Here is a 16,093-nt window from a genome sequence, read left to right as displayed (position 1 = left end):
GGCCAAGTGGTTAAGTTCACGCACTCCACTTCAGTGGCCCAGGGTTTCATGGTTTTTGGGTGTGGACCTAGCATCGCTCATCAAACCATGCTGAGGTGGCATCCCACATAGCAGAACTAGAAGGACCTACAACTAGAATATACAACGATGTACTGGGGGGGTTTGGAGAGAAGAAGAAAAAAAGAGATTGGTAACAGATGTTAGCTCAGGGCCAATCTTTAAAAAAGAAAAATTTTCCAATTATACTAAAAATGTTTTAGGATTTTTCCTGTTTAGAATCCCATATATTTGAAACACGATTGTATAAGAACAAGGTGTTCATACAAAGCCTTGGTCGTACACCACGTAGTTTATATTAAAAGCAAGATAATTTGTATCTAGATCTACACAAATGGGAAGAGCCACATTTGGGATCTCATTGATAGGGGATATGGCACAAGTGTTTTCCATCTATCATATGCTGGCTATGTTTTACAAGGATTTGGCTATATTAGAGAAGTTTTGACATCAGGAAAAAAAAAGTCCTGACACTGTAACATGTGTGGCCCCAGGAATGCCAGGAAAAAACAAAGTTGTCTCTATATATTTTCTTTTTCCCCCAAGGAAGATTAGCCCTGAACTAATGTCTCCCACCAATCTTCCTCTTCTTGCTGAGGAAGACTGGCCCCCTAACTATCATCTGTGCCTATCTTCCTCTATTTTATATGTGGGACTCCTGCCACAGCATGACTTGATGACTTGGTGTGTATGTCTGTACCTGGGATCCAAACCGGTGAACCCCAGGCCACCGAAGCGGAACACTCAAACTTAACTGCTGCACCAGCAGGTGGGCCCCTCTATATAACTTTTTAAAGTGACTTTTGGATTCCCACATTGTTAAGTTCAGAGATAATGCTCTATGGAGATAGGCTCCTATGGATGCTTAGACTCCTCTGGGTGCTCATGCAATGAACTGTGTAAATATACTATGCAATTTTGATACAAACACATTTGAACAGTCAAGAAAAAGTCTATAACTAGTATATACTCATTTGCTTTCAATTTTATCTTACAAACCTTTTGAAGTGCATATAGTAGTTTATCATTTTAATCATAGCATGGATAGAGTTTGGTATACTGTTCTTTTCAATTAACATATAATTAGCATCACAATTCTGTTTTAATTAATTTATTTACTGCCATTTTCCTTTATTTATTTTTTTGTGTGTAGTGAGAACACTCAAGATCTACCCCCTTAGCAAATTTTAAGTACACAATACAGTATTGTGAACTAAAGTCACATTGCTGTATAATTGAAACTTTGTACCCCTTGGTCAATGTCTCTCCATTTCACCCTCCCCCAGCCCCTGGTAACCACCATTCTATTCTCTGTTTCTATGAGTTTTACTAGTTTAGATTCCACATATAAGTGAGATCATGCAGTATGTATCTTTCTGCATCTGGCTTATTTCACTTAAAATAGTGTTTTCCAGGTTCATCCTTTTGGTTACAAACAGGAGGGTTTCCTTCTTTTTAAAGCTGAATAATATTCCACTCTCTTTTTTTCTTTTTAAATTGAGGTTTCATTGATCTATAACATTAAATAGATTTCAGATGTACATCATTATATTTTGACTTCTGTATAGACTGCATGAAATTCACCACCAAAAATCTAGTTGCCATCTGTTACTGTACACATGTGCCTCTTTACAACCCTTTTGCCTTCCACTCATCCCTCTGGTAACCAGCAATCTGTTCTCTGTATCAATGTATTTGTTTACCTTCCACATATGAGTAAAGTCATATGATAATTGTCTTTCTCCTTCTGACTTATTTTGCTTAGCATAATACCCTTAAGATCCATCCATGTTGTTGCAAATGGTAAGATTTCATCATTTTTTATGACTAAGTAGCATTCCATCATATATACTTAGCACATCTTCTATATTCATTCATTTGTTGACGGGCACGTAGGTTGCTCCCAAATCTTCACTATTGTGAATAATGCTGCAATAAACACAGGGATGCAGATAACTTTTTGAATTATTATTTTTTGGATAAATACCCAGAAGTGGAATAGCTGGGTCATATGGTATCTCTACTTTTATTTTTTAAGCAATCTCCATACTGTTTTCCATTAGTGTCTGCACCAATTTACATTCCCAACAGCAGTGTACAAGGGTTCCTTTTTCTCCACATCCTCTACAACACTTGTTATTTCTTGTCTTTTTAATAATAGTCATTCTGATGGACATGAGGTGATATCTCATTGTAGTTTGATTTGCATTTTCCTAATGGTTAGTGATGTTGAACATCTTTTCATGTGCCTGTTGGCCTTCTGTATATCTTCTCTGAAAAATGTCTGTTCATATTCTTTGCTGTTTTTTGATTTGGTTGTACTTTTTCTGGTTGTTGAGTTGTGAGGAGTTCTTTATATATTTTGGATATTAACCCCTTATTGGATATATAATTTGCAAATATTTTCTCTATGTTGGTGGATTGACTTTTCATTTTGTTGATGTTTTTCTTTGCTGTGTGGAAGCTTTGTAGTTTGATGTAGTCTCATTTGTTTATTTTTTCTTTTGTTTCCCTTGGCTGAGGAGACATAACACTCAAAAAGATACTGCTAAGACTGATGTCAAAGAACGTACTGCCTGTTTTCTTCTAGGAGTTTTATGGTTTCAGGCCTTACACTCAAGTCTTTAATCCATTTTGAGTTAATTTTTGTGTATGGTGTAAGATAGTGGTCTACTTTCATTCTTTTGCGTGTGCTGTCCAGTTTTCCCAACACCATTTATTGAAGAGACTTTCCTCTCTCCATGTGTATTCTTGGCTCCTTTGTTGAAAATTAGCTGTCCATAGCATGTGGGTTTATATATGGGCTCTCAGTTCTGTTCCATTGATGTGTGTGTCTGTTTTTTGTGCCACTACCATGCTGTTTTAGTCTCTCTGGCTTTGTAGTATATTTTGAAATCAGGGAGTATGATACCTCATCTTTGTTCTTTTTTCTCAGGATTCCTTTGGCTATTTGGAGTCTTGTGTTATTCCAAATAAACTTTAGGATTTTTTGTTCTATTTCCGTGAAGAATGTCATTTGGATTCTGATTCTGATTCCATTGAATCTGTAGATTGTTTTAGGTAATATGGACATTTTAACGATGTTAATTCTTGCAATCCACAAACATGGAATATCTTTCCATTTCTTTATGTCTTCAATTTCTTTCAACGTCTTATAGTTTTCAGTGTACAGGTTTTTCACCACTGTGATTAAATTTTTTTCTTAGGTATTTTATTCGTTGTGTTACAATTGCAAATGGGAGTGTATTCTTGATTTCTCTTTCTACTAGTTCATTGTTAGTGTATAGAAATGCAACTGATTTTTGTATGTTCATTTTGTACCCTGCAACTTTACAATATTTATTAGTTATTTCTAATAGTCTTTTAGTGGATTCCTTAGGGTTTTCTGTATATAGAACCATGTCATCTGCAGATAGTGACAGTTTTACTTCTTCCTTTCCAATTTAGATATCTTTTCTTTCTTTTTCTTGCCTAATTGCTCTGGCTAGGACTTCCAGCACTGTGTTAAATAAAAGCAGTGAGAGTGGTTTTCCTTGTCTTGTTCCTTTTCTTAGAGGAATAGCTTTCAGTTTTTCACTATTAAATATGATGTTGGCTGTGGGTTTGTCTTATATGGTCTTTATTATTTTAATTTTCTTTCCTTCTATGTCCATTTTATTGAGAATTTGTACCATAAATGGATAATTAATCTTGTCAAATGCTTTCTCTGCATCTATGGAGATGATCATGTGATTTTTATTCTTCATTTTGTTAATGTGGTGTATGTATCATCTCAATTGATTTTACTGTTTTTGTTTTAAATGAAACTTGTAATGACATTGTCAACTCTTTCTTATATCTTCTATCTACCCCCAAGAAAAATAGTATATGAAATTCTTAAGTAGGAGCTTTATTTTAATTTTCTTCTTTATTACTCAAGGTCAGTCACACAATTCATGTTATCCTCATCAGTGTGGATGGATTAAGAAAGATAGGGATAAGAATCCAGCAGCCCTTCATTGTAGGAACTATGTATAACATAGTGTGATAAGTATGGGAGGACCAGAAAAGAGTTGGCAGTGATACTTTGGAATTTTCAATCTAATAGTAAAGAGAGATATAAACCATATTACAAAGAAGACAGCCAAATGCTAAATAGAAGTCCAATTAAAATGATATAAGCACGTAGAGGAAGAAACCACTAAAGTCAGAGAAAATGGAGGAATAAATACAGAAGGATTGAGGAAAGAGGTAATATGTGAGCTGAATCTTGAAAAAAATAGTATTTCTAAAGGGGGAAGTGAGAGAATGGGCTATCCAAGTTGGGAGAAGAAAACATTCTTTTTCATTTTCTTAGATTACATTTATTATTATTTCTGAAGTAAACTCAAAATTATTAATCAGTAAGATTCAGCGGGTTTCGGCATTGTCTTAGGCAGACAATGGTATCTCTGGGTAGGAGAATACAGTCATGCATCACTTAATGACAGGAATATTCTGAGAAGCGCATCATTAGGCAATTTCATCATTGTGGGAGCATCATAGATTACTTACACAAATCCAGACAGTATAGCCTATACACACCTAGGCTATATGGTACTAATCTTATGGGACCACTGTCATATGTGTGGTCTACCATTGACTGAAACATAGTTATGAGGTGCATGACTTTAGTTGAATACTCTAAGCAAAAAAGGAATTAGGAGTTTGAAGCACACTGTTCACCGAAAACATGAAAATACACTATTGTTCTGTAATTAATGCCATTTGCTTTCCATAATTTAAAATCACTTAATGAATTAGAATGCCAGAAAATTAATTATGAAAAACCTACTTTTAATTGACACAGTAAAAACTAAATGAAAAATTTTTCTTAATATTCTGCCTAGCTCTAGTTTTTATTACTTTCAAAATATATTAATTATGCATTTACTTTGTCCTTTAGTTCATAAGTTTTAAGTTTCCTTCTAATGTGATTTCCTCACTTATTGTTTAGAAATAATTTATACATGACTGCATAATGCATAATTCTGGTGCATATATATTTATAAATATAGCTATACTCATATATGTAAAATTAAAAGTTTCATATTTATGACATTGTAACAAAACATATTAATAATAACTACTCTAGGAACAAATCACTGAAATAAAAGTTATGCCTTGAGCAAAGAAATGCAGCAGGAAAAGAAGGAAAAAATGCTATTTACTTGCTCATACCAACAGGGAAATGCCATACTGTGAAAAATATAACAAAGGATAAAAGTATATATTTGAGGGGCTAGCCCCGTGTCTGAGTGGTTAATTTCGCATGCTCCACTGCAGGCGGCCCAGTTTTTCTTCAGTTCAAATGCTGGGCGCAGACATGGCACTGCTGATCAAACCACGCTGAGGCAGCGTCCCACATGCCACGACTAGAAGGACCCACAACGAAGAATATACAACTATGTACCAGGGGGCTTTGGGGAGAAAAAGGAAAAAGAAATAAAATCTTTTAAAAAAAGTATATATTTGAGTAATTCATACACACTGTATCTTAAACACTGAAAAAAATGACTCAGTTGAAGATTCCTAGATAATTTACAATAGTGTCCCTGAAACTTTAAAAATTTTTATATTTGCCTATGCCTTTGAGACTGCTAGTACCTGCAACCTATCTTTATTTAATTACCCATTTGCATTTTTTGGCCTGAAAACAATCCCCTCAAATTGATCAGATTTACATCATCCTTTATACTAACTTTAATAATAGATGATTTGTGAATCTACTACATTTTGTCAGTCATTTGATGGCATAGAATGGGCTGTCATTTGCCATTAAGCAAATGTGCAAAAAATTTATTAACACTTTCATATTTATAAAATCTCAAAATGGAAATATTTAATAGTTATATGATCTCTCTCCTCCAAATATGTATTCTTGCATTGATTATACAAGATATAAACTATCACCTATTTAAAAACAAATTTTAAAATAAAGAAATAGTCCCATATATAAGAATATTATCAAGTGAAAGTGTATAAATGTATAAATAAATATTTATCTATAAATGTATTTTTGCCTGTATTCTAAAGCCATTTATTTATGCATTCATTTAACAGAAATATTGAGTCCCAGGGCCCGCTTGGTGGTGCAGTGGTTAAGTTTGCACTTTCTGCTTCGGCAGCCTGGGGTTCACCGGTTCAGATCCCGGGTGTGGACCTATGCACCACTTGTCAAGCCATGTGGTGACAAGTGTCCCACATATAAAGTAGAGGAAGATGGGCACAGATGTTAGCTCAGGGTCAATATTTCTCAGCAAAAAACAAAATAAAAAATAAAAAAGAGAGGAGTATTGGCAGCAGATGTTAGCTCAGGGCCAATCTTCCTCAAAAAAAAAAAAAAGAAAGAAATACTGAGTCCCTTCTCTATGAATAGAAGAGTCTAGGTGTCAGCAATAGGAAAATAAGCAAGGTGAAGTCCCCGCCTGAGAGTTTGCAATCTCTTGCCTGAGATAGACATATACACAAATAATTGCAGTAAAAATGTGGTAAGTGCTATTATAGAGGTTTGACTAAAATATTAAACATACGAAGAAGAGGGAGCATTCAAAATGTGGATTATTAAAACAATACTACTGCAGGAGTGGTTTGTGGGGTGAAATGCACGTGGTTCCTCTGGTGTGGCACCAGCAGTCCAAATGTTGAAGCAAATCCTAGAGTTTCTTTGAATCCAGCGTAGGGAAAGAAATGGGTTGTTTTCATTGTTGCATTGCCTTTGCCAAAGAGTTTTATAGTGTCCTATGGTTGAGAATCCCCTGGCCAGTCCTCTCTCTGGTGCAGAAACTAAGCCCATTTTGTCTTAGAAACATAATGGACTCCAAGCTCCCAAAGAAAGCCAAGTGAGCTGGCATTTGATTCACCTGGGGATAGAGAGCTTCCTTTGCAGATGGAGATCTGAGTAGAGAGTGTTGGTGCTTTCTCTCACCACCCTCCATCTGTTGCTCATCCTCATGCTGTTCCTGCAAACTCTGCCTGCCCTGGAAGGTGGAACGTGGTGGATGGAGAAGAAGTGTCACCGGCAGGCACATTAACAAATCTCAAGGGTCCTTCAGGCACATTTCCTCTACTTCAGATTTAGGAAACTTAGTACACTCATTTCCAAACCACTTTGGAGGACAGAGACAGACATGCGTCTTTCCTACTTTAATTATCTATCTATGTAGCCACACATGTCTGCATATATGCATGTATGTGTGTGTATGATTCCATAATCTTTTTTCTCAACTAACTTGTTCTAGAATATAAGATCCCTCACTTCATACATCTTTGTGAATGATATTTCAACCAACATTAGAAGACTGTGTCATGCAAGGTGCTTGTTAATAAATTGTTTCACGGTGCTACCCTATGCCACATGTATTCTTTCTTATTTGCCTTAGTGACAATTTCAATATTCCCTGTGGGGAATGAAATCTATGTAAAATATTAGATTCATGATTTAATTTTTATAACCTAGTTGCTGAACTGGAAGGCACTTGGCGTTTGTAGTGTGCCAATTTTAAAAATAACTAGAACGTGTTTTTATGCCACATCAATTTTTCTTAATAAAATGTATATACTTACAGTGCTCAAGCCTTCCTTTGTGTGGAACGTATCGCTGCTGTGAAAGATAACCCAGGAAGAGTGGGAGGAAGCCCACACTGGTGTGCAAGGTAATTTTTGGAAAACGTGCACCTTTAGTGCCTACGGGAAGCCAGGAATCACCATCCCTACGTAGCAAGAAGGGCAATCAGCCAGGAGGGGAGAGTTGCTAAGTAGATAAAGCCAACATTTCTTGGGACAGCCTTGGGCTAGTAATAAGATTGGGCACAGTAATTAGGCAATTTATGCAGTGGGTAGAAAACGTATGGAGCTTTATCTGTGGTCAATCTATAGGCCAAGGCATTTAGGACGGTGAAGGCTCATGGACAGCACAGAACATGGATATGAAATGGCTTCCAATTATATACCCTGAAAATACAAGTTGAAGTCTCTTGCTTAAAGAAGGCTCACTGAGGGAGTAAGTGATTCCTTCATGGAATTACAAAGATGTTTAAAAAGAAAACCAACAGAAACAGCAAAAGAAGATAGAAGGAAATTCAGTGTCAGAGTAAAGGGAGAATTGTAACTGAAAAGAATGATCAGAAGGAACTCTCCATAATGGAAGGATACACATTAAAAAGATTCAGAAATTGTCCCTGTCCTCAAGAGTTTACAAGTTAATGAATGATACACACACAAAAACACACTTAGATAGAGAAGTATCTTAGTCAGTTTGGGCTGCTATAGAAAAAATGTCATAGACTGGGTGCCTTAAACAACAGAAATTTCTCATAGTTTTGGAGGCTGGGAAGTCCAAGATCAGGGTTCTGGAAGATTTGCTGTCTTGGGAGGGTTTATTTCCTGATTTGCAGACAGCTGTCTTCTCATTGTATCCTCATGTGGTAGAGAGGGAGAGAGGAGAGAGGAGCAAGATCTCTCCTGTCTCTTCTCATAAGGGCACTGACTCCATAATGAGTGCTCCACCCTCATGACCTAATTACCTTCCGAAGTCTCTATCACACATGCCACACACATCACACTGGGGATTAAGGTTTCACCATATGAATTTTAGGGGAAAACATTCAGTCCACAGTAGTAAGTATCTACGAAACAAGAAAAATGTTATAAATGCTACAATAAAGTTTAGAAGCATGCCTTGGTACTGAAAAATGAGTGATTCTTTTTGTGTGTAGGGGAAAATTTAAAAAACTGTGTAAAGCATGTAACATTTGTGCTGCATCATGGAAACTGAGAGAGAGAGAATGTAGGCACAAAATAGGAAATGATGCATTAGAAATCGGTTGCAAAACCTGATGAGAGGGAGCAGTGTGTAAGAATGACTCAATGTGGAGATTGTAGGCAATGAACAGGTTTCAAAACAACTCTCTTCCCTGGGTTCAGGTCTGATGCTACGTAAGTCTCAAGTGGGAATAAGTGCGCATGTTGGTCATTTAAAGTCTAGCTGCTAAAAATAATAAGGGCATGGTGATAAGAGCCTGGCAGGCCATTACAACTTTGCTGATTCATAAAGCAGCACACTTTACAACAAATACATACTACTCGGAAGACCAGAGTACTGTTGAAAGGTCCTAAACTTGAGGTATTTGTCTGAATCCTTCTGTGTAGACTGGAATATCCAATCACACAGTATGGTAATAAGTATTTACTTATCTTTATTTTCTCCCTTTCAGAGCGTCAGTTTTGATCAAGTGATTAGGAAAAGAAAGCTGAAAGACAGAAATTCTTAACTTATTCTCCAGGTGTCTATTTAATTTACCCAATTATAAGGAACCACACTAATCCTCCAAAAAATTTAGCCTCTCTCTGCATATTTACAATAAATTAACCGAGACATTATTGATGGAATATGAAAACAATTGATTGCCTTAAAATTGTTGAGATTAGCTAAACTCTCAGTGAAAGCAAATGAACTAAGACTTACAAAAAGAAAGTAATTGGCTTTAAATGCCATCTTCTCTTTATTTGGTCCAAAACAGTTGAATAAAACTGCTGAAGCTTCAGTCTCTTTAGTACAAATACAGCCTGTGGTGTTTGATACGTCATCCAGGAACTATGCATCTTGTGTGAGTGATTTGTCTTACCATGAGAACTAAGGTGTATTAGTTATGTATTGTTGGGTAACAAATTCCCCCCAAACTTAGCAACTTAAAAAAATAAACGTTCATTATTTCATAATTTGTGTGGCTCAGAAATCTGTATATGGCTCAGTTGTGAGCCCCTGGCTCGCCCCTCACAAGGCTAAAACCAAGTTGGTGGCCAGAGCTGCAGTCATTTCAAGACCCAGCTGGTGGAGGATTGCTTTCAAAATGATTCACTTGGTTCTTAGCAGGCCCGGAAGATCCATTTCGAAGTTGATGCCCATGGCTGCTGGGAGACATTGGGTCTTTGCTGGCTATGAGTTAGAGGCCCTCCTCAGTTCATTTCTTGCCATGCCGGCCTCTGCATAGAACAGCTGAAAACATGCCAGCTGCTTGCTTCTGAGCAAGCGGTTAATGGAGCAAGAGAGATCAGCTAAGACAGAAGCTAAAGCTTATCTCAGAAATGACATCCCATCTTTTTTGCTATTTTCTATTCATCAGTTGCGAGTCACTAGGTTCAGCCCACACTCAAAGAAGGAGATTATACACGGGGGTGAGACACTAGGAAGTGGGATCATTGGGGAGCAGTTTAAGGGTACCTTGTACAGTCTGGCTTCCCTCTTTAATTTCTTTAAAAAAATCATGCACACACTCCAAAATCCCATGGAAATGGTCATGTAGCTTATAGAATAATCCTCTGTTTTATTTGCTCTCAAGGTTTTAGTTTTCTATCTTTATCACGATGAGCATGCAATATTTCTTATTGAGAAAAAAAGGACACAAACACAAAGGTATTACAGAGTATGGGAAGTCTCTGCTTATCAAATGCCTGTAAAATAACACAAAATCTCTTCAAAATCCCTTTTTCCTTATGAATTTTGTAACAATAGAGAAAAATAATGTTATGCCTAAAAGCCTGTATGTAACAGCAAATAGTCAAAGTCAAAGAAGTTCTTCAGAGGATGTCTTCCTAGGAAACATATAGGTGGAATTTTACACTAAATGCAATTGAATTGTCCATAGTTTATCCTATTTGAATGACCTGATCATATTTTTATATTACAAATGCTAGCTTGTATAACGTACATAGTTCATTCTGTTCTTATCTAGCTTTGAAGAGTAATCAAGAAACATAACATCAGATAATCAGAAATTTTGAGGAGATTCTTTAGAGATTAGTTGTATATTTGTTCCCGTGAGTCGACAGATATATAATAACATGCCTAATTAGTAACGGAAGGAACTCTATGACATGTTTTCAATATTTCAAAATCACTACTGGAAATTGCACATTTACAGAGATGAGGCTGTGTAGCTTAAATATTAGTTTCTTTGCTTTTGTCCATAGTTATCTTGTTTAAATACAAAAATTATCGCATATAGAAGCTCTTATTGGCATATATTTGTGTGTATATATATTCATTAATAGAAGCGGTCAACTAAATTATTTAATAAATTCATTTTAACGAAGAACGTGCTCAAATATTGGGAGTTTTAAAACATTTTGAAAAATAAATAGCTTAACTCCTGCATTTTACAAATGAGGAAAATTCGACCCAGAAATAAATCTGACTTCTTGCAACACACAGCTTCTTATTTATAGATTTGTTACTGTGACTACAACTTCAGATTTTAGTCTCTCTCTTATTTAGACTGTAAGTGGACAGTATAGCTTCATCTAGATGGGGGCCAACATTTTGAACAGGAAGAAAGGAACTAATATCCTTTCACCAAAACAGTCATAAAGACAAGAATCAAATCTCCCTGGGACATTAAGTGTATCTCTACTTTCTGTGCCACAGCCTTCTCTTAAGAGCCTGCATAGCTGTGAGAAGTCAAGTAACAAACCAAATGGGAATTACCCATCAGAGAGTATTCTGGCCACCTCTCCTTAGGCAGGGTTCCTGGGAATTTTTTCATTAGGTCTAGCTGGATGGAACACTTCATAGTGGCACCTAGTCGCCACCTTGAAGATGTACTTCTGGTTAAATTACCATTAATGCAGTATGATATACAGAAGAAAATTCACTAATTTTAAGTGTATGGTTAGATTAGTTGTGACAAATGTATATAATCAGGTAAACGCCATAAGAATCAATACATAGGAATTTACCATCACCCCCAAATTCCAGGTATCCGTTAGAAGTCAGTCCTCTATTCCCAGCTCCTGCCATAGTTCATACCTTTCCTTCACTATAGCTTTACCTTTTCTAGAATTTTGTACAAATGGAATTATACAATGCAATGTATTTTTTGTGTAGCTTCCTTCATTTGGCATTATACTTTAGAGACTCATCTGTTTTGTTATGGATGTCAGTAGTTCCTTTCTTCTTAATGCTGGGTAGTATTATGTTGCATGGATGTGCCAATATTTGTTTAGCCATGTGTGAATGCATCAACAAGCCGTGGTATATCCGTACCATTTTTCAGTTCTATGGACTAGCTCCCTCTCTCCCTCTCTCTCTCTCTCTACCTCTTTCTTTATTTCTCAAATTGTCTTCTTATTTTTGAGTTAGAAAGAGTTCATTATTTATTCTGGATCCAAGCCCTTTATCATATAAGTGCATATATTTTCTCCAGAATGTCTTTTGCCTTTTCATTTGCAGTCTCTCAAGCCAGAATTTTTAAATTTTGAGGGAGTTCAATTTATACTTTTTTCTTTTATGCTTTATGCTTTTTAATCTAATGCTTTTGACCTAAGAAATCTTTCCTAAGCCAAAGACAAAAAGAAATTTTTCTCCTATGTTTTCACGTAGAAGCTTTCTAGTTTTAGTTTTTCTATATAGATCTATGAGCCATTTAAAGCCAATTTTTGGCTCTTCTATTCTGTTCCTTTGTTCTATATACATCTATCCTTATGGCAATATTGCACTGGCTTTCTTATCGTAGTTTGTAGTAAATTTTGAAGCTGGCTTATGTGAGTACTTCACGTATGTTCTTCATTTGCGCGATCTTTTTGGCTATTCTAGGTTGTTTGTGCTTCCATGTAAATTTGGGATGTAGCTTGTCAACTTATTTTAAAAAACCCAAAACCTCTCCTGATACTTGAACTTGGATTGAGTTCAATCTACGGATTCAGTTAGGGAGAAGTGATGCCTTACCAACATCTTTTAATTCACAAACAAGTTTTATATATATATATCCGTTTATGCAGGTTTTATTTACTTTCTCTCAGCAATGCTTTCTAATTTTGAGTGTACAGGTCTTGCACACATTTTGTTATAGATTTTCTTAAGTATTGCGTATTTTTTCATGCTTTTGTAAAGGATAGCTTTAATTTGACTCTCCAATTGTTCATTGTTAGTATAAAAATACAACTGATTTTGCACATTTATCTTATGCCCCGTTACCTTGCTAAACTAACTTACTAGTTCCATAATTCTTTTAGCAGATTCCTTAAGGTGTTCCACTAAGAAGACAGCATCTTCTTCTATGCAGACAAGTTTACACCGTTCTTTCTACTCTTTATGCTGTTTACTTCTTTTTGTTTATTGCATTGAACAGGACCTCCTGTGAGTCCATCATTATGAGATCGTAAGCATACCATCCTGAAGCAGATGACTTCACAGAGCACTGGAACAACCTTCTTCAGGCACAGTTGAAATGCTTGCTCAAAGGCAACTGACAGAATGGGTTCCATTCTTCCAGGGATATTATATGCATTAAACCAGACTTTATATGGTGACTTGTCCTCAATAAAAATGAATACCAAAGGGTAGAAACAGGAGGTGCCCTAGATATAATGAACCTTGGATGTTCTGTGTCATCTGTCCCTACAACTCTGGTTTCTGTTGGGCCAAAGGTCCACAGCACCCTCTTGCCAGGGTCATGTCAGGATTGTTTTGATGCTATGAACCAACAAAGCAAAATAACCTTAGAGATAAATATATTTAGAAGATTTCAAGTGTCAAAAACTATGCAACACAGGAAAAAAACTTCCTGATATGTCTCACTTTTTTCCTCCATACCGTAAGACTATGACCTGTGTTTTTAAATTTTGGAGGTTTTGTGATGTGCTGTATTAGGTTAGAATGGCAATTTCAAACATTTGTCACATTTCTAATTTTCTTCTATCATGTGATCTCACATAAATGCATTTTCTTGCATATGTACTTGAATTTATTATGAGTAAACAAACTTGAAAAATTACCGCACTAGTAAATTATTGAAAATGCTGAGAACAAAGTTATTCTATATTCAGTAAATTTTTTAAAAAGCATCACTACAACTTATCTAAAAGACATTCCTGGGGATAATTCTGATTATTATGCTCATAAGTAATGACTCCATCGTTTAAAGTGAAATTTTATTACAGTTTTAAATGGTATATTAAAGCAGTATGTCATCTGCTATGTTTCTATAATTCTTAATAAATGCTACAGTATTAAAATGAAGTTATAGTCTAGCTTGTATCTAGAACAGCATTATAGCTAACATTTCTATAGCACAATGTTTGCTTTATCATGGGTAGTTTATCTACAGTGCTTTCTGTAATAAGAATATAGTTATGTAATAGCATTTTCTATGATTTATCTGATAGACGTGTACAGTAAGATATTATTATTATTCTCAGTATTTTTCTTAAATGGGAGTGAGCAGGTGGTTAAAAACATTACGTTCATGGACTGCAGATCCAAGGTACAGTCTTTCTCCTCCCCTACCAAATGCCTTTCTCTTCCTATCGTTTCTTTAATTACACACATATATCTAGATTTTTGTATTTGTTGAGGGTGGTGATTTGTGTTAAGGGATGTTATCCTCTGACATGAAGGGAAGACAAATGGGGTGAAAATCCTGAAAGCTATCCATATAGATTCATTTTGCATTTCGTAATTGAAGATGTGAAAAATAACATTCCACCATGCAGTTTGTGTACCCGTACCAAGATTTTATTGCTTTGAAGCCATACTATTATTGTGTTTGGAATCTTTCTCTCTTTAGTAGTTTGACTTCCAGAAATGAGTGGGGTGAAAAAAAGGAGGCATGATTAAGAACAATGCTTTAGATAAGTTTGAATTTAATGGGACTGCGGAGTGGAAACCATTTTTTTTAATTTTTAGTGATGGAAGAATAGGTCTGAATAGTAATGAGAAATAGCCACTGAAGACAAATAGATAAATGGTAGAGGGCAAGAAGGAATCATGCATAGCGAGTGATTTCTGAGAAGTCAGCCGCAGAGGGGACCCAGAGGACAGTAGGACAGAGCATGTGTGGAATGAGGCAGGTTAATGGGAAGTTAAGGGAATTACCATCTGGTGAAAGCTCTCATTTTAATATAAAAGAAAAATGAAGACATCAACTGAGTTAGCAGGTTTGTAGGAGAGTCAGAGTTTTGGAGTATCCTAAAGACATTTCACCTTTCAGAGAGCAGGTGAGTTGAGTTTATTAAAAACATTTAGAAGATACACTTGCTGAACTCAGAAGTGTTCCACACGGCTTCCATGAGACCATGGATGATGTATTGCCCGGTAAACGAAAACACATTGAAATAGTATTGCCTCTACCATGTTTCTATAATTCTGAAAATAAATGACACAGTGCTAAAATGCAGTTGTAAACTGACATGTAGTTTTCTATGAAGTTTTCCGTGAATTCAAGTTCTATATTTAGCCAGTATATTGGGTCAGTTAATGAAACATTAATCATTAGAGGAAGCTAGGCTTTTTTTTAAATTTAATTTTTATATGTATCAAAGGTGTTAGATGAAGTTTCTTGTGCAGATTCCTAGCTGGCACACAGTAAACATGGAACTCACAAATTTCTGTTTTCCAGCCCACTGATTCAGTCACACTGATGAGGCAAAAACAATTCCATCAGGTGAAACTACTTTAAACATGGCAGTAAATCAATCCAAAAGCAATTTATAGATTCCTTTTTTTCTGAACAATTCGGCTGTTGGCATTATAACATTTCTGAGCAAGAAGAAACTATTTTGTACATTCTATCCTATCAATCTTGCTCGTAAATTTTAAATTGTTCCAAACTCCAAATTCTTAAGGAAGGCTTTAAATGAAGGGAGACAATACTGACATATGTTAGATCCTTCAAAGCGGTCTCGTTTTAATTCACCATTTCAACTTTATTTCCTTTTACCCTACGTCACAAATACAGCTCCCTCCTCCCTAAATTCCACCGCTAGTCATTTAACAAACTCATTCCATGACTTAGCAGACATGTATCCTCTCCTTGGTATACTTTTTTTCAAGAACCTTGCCTCTATAAAACTTCTAACCACTCTAGGTCCAACTCGAGTCCTATCTCTGCCAAGAAACTTTTCTAACCATTTCTGAAAGTATTCTTTTTTATGGTGGGTGTGTGTGTGTGTGTGTGTGTGTGTAGGTGTGTATAATGTATAAAATCAGCATCCTACCCACTTCTGGGAGATCTGTCTGCTA

The sequence above is a fragment of the Equus asinus genome, chromosome 27 (assembly GCF_041296235.1).
Source record: "Equus asinus isolate D_3611 breed Donkey chromosome 27, EquAss-T2T_v2, whole genome shotgun sequence".
Taxonomy (NCBI): Eukaryota; Metazoa; Chordata; class Mammalia; order Perissodactyla; family Equidae; genus Equus; species Equus asinus.
Note: the sequence above shows the minus strand (reverse complement) of the source record.